The following is a 1,822-nucleotide window of genomic DNA, read 5'->3' on the forward strand; positions in this document are numbered from 1 at the left end:
AAAAAATATACGTAAACAAGCTTTCAAAAAAAAAAAGAAGAAGAAGAAGAGAGAAAAAAAATATACGTAAACAAGCTTTCCCCGAGATGGTTTACAGAGAAAATTAAGGAATCTCATTGTGGATGATTTATTTCAACCACTAGAAGAGTTGAGTTCCCATGGACATATGTTCAGTACTTGTCACGCTTGTTTCATATAAAATATGAAAAAGAGTATTTATATAAATAAATGGGGCAAGTGTCGGCATTAACCTGTACGTTCAAATGAACTTAAAGGATTCAAACTCCCACAAGGAAGGGGGTGTGGTCAATCTGCTTGTTGGATAGAGAACAACATCCATTGGACCGTCTATATGTCAAATTTCATAACCCATCTAAATCACATGGCCTTCCATCTAATATATTTTTCTTTCATTGTATTTTCAATATTTCTAAGGCTGCGTTTGGTTGCGAGGGAAATTGAATGGGAAGTGAAGGAAGGAAAGTGAAGTAAAGTGAAGTGAAGTGAAAGGAAGTGAAGCCATTTTTTTTTTTTTTCCTTTTGAGTCATTTGATTGCAACAGAAATGAAATGAAATTAATTTACCATAATTGTTTGGTTAGATGTATGATTGATGTAAAATAGATGTAAAATTTTAAAAAAACTAATAATCCAACCAAACTCTTCAAAAGAGATTGGGGGAGGGGGGGGGGAGTACTTTTCAATCCATAACCCACCTAGCTCCTCAAAATTTACATTGGTTATGTGAATCAGGTCATTCAAGGTCTGTACCAAATCAAACCAAATGTCATTAGATGTTATGTTCTATCACTAACCAAAATAAACCATTTCATTCTATATATCAAATGAATACAACATAAATAAATATTTAAAATAATACAAAAGATGATCACAAAAAAAACAGTAATAGATCACAAGTGATAACGACTGAAAGGCTCATTCCAAAAGTCTTTTGATCAAAACAAACCCAACAGGTCAGTAATGCTCCATCTAGCTCAAACCCAAAGTCTTTTGGTCAAAACAAACTCAATTGGGTCGCATGAGAGAGAGAGAGATTGTTGAGAGTCATGAGCGGGGTGAGAGTCGCGAGAGTGGGAGAGAGATCGTGAGAGTAGGGTTTTTTTTTTTTTTTTCTTCCTATTTTGATGGGAAAATAAAAAAGGGAAATTTTAATGCTTAAGTGAATTTTTTTTCACATGTAAAATATATTTCCCTTGCAATCAAATATTTAAATTTATTTTTTTCTGGAAAAAAAAATTCTACTTTAAATAAAAACTTTGCATTCCCCTTGCAACCAAACAAAGCCTAACCAGTGAGAGGTTCATGTAAAAATTTCAATTGTTGGATAGATAGGTTTTTTTTTTTTTAATTATTATTGTGGGTGCAAGATAGGTTCCCATTTGGATTAACCATTTTTGTCATAAATGAAGCTACACTCAATTATGTGGCATAATGCTTATTAATTTTTCGTTTCACCTGTATATATACTTAACAGAATTGACTTATTGATAGTGCCTCATATACTCTTTAGTGCACTGTGACTGAAATTTATTATGAGGCAATTGTGATTTGGTGTTCTGGACAGTGTTGCCACAAAATTTAATTAATTACTAACTAAATTGACATCAGGTCAATAATAGGTGTCCTCCTCTCCAAAATCACCACCACTTAGGAAAACTTAGGCTAGGTTTGGTTATAAGGAGAATTAAAGGGAAGAGAAGTGAAGTGAAATTTTCATACTTAAAAGAGAAATATATATAATCATTACCCATGTGACTTTAACATTAACTTCAAATCATTTTATATTTGGTTATAAAATTTCA

Source organism: Macadamia integrifolia, chromosome 14 (genome assembly GCF_013358625.1).
Source record: "Macadamia integrifolia cultivar HAES 741 chromosome 14, SCU_Mint_v3, whole genome shotgun sequence".
In the NCBI taxonomy this organism is placed as follows: Eukaryota; Viridiplantae; Streptophyta; class Magnoliopsida; order Proteales; family Proteaceae; genus Macadamia; species Macadamia integrifolia.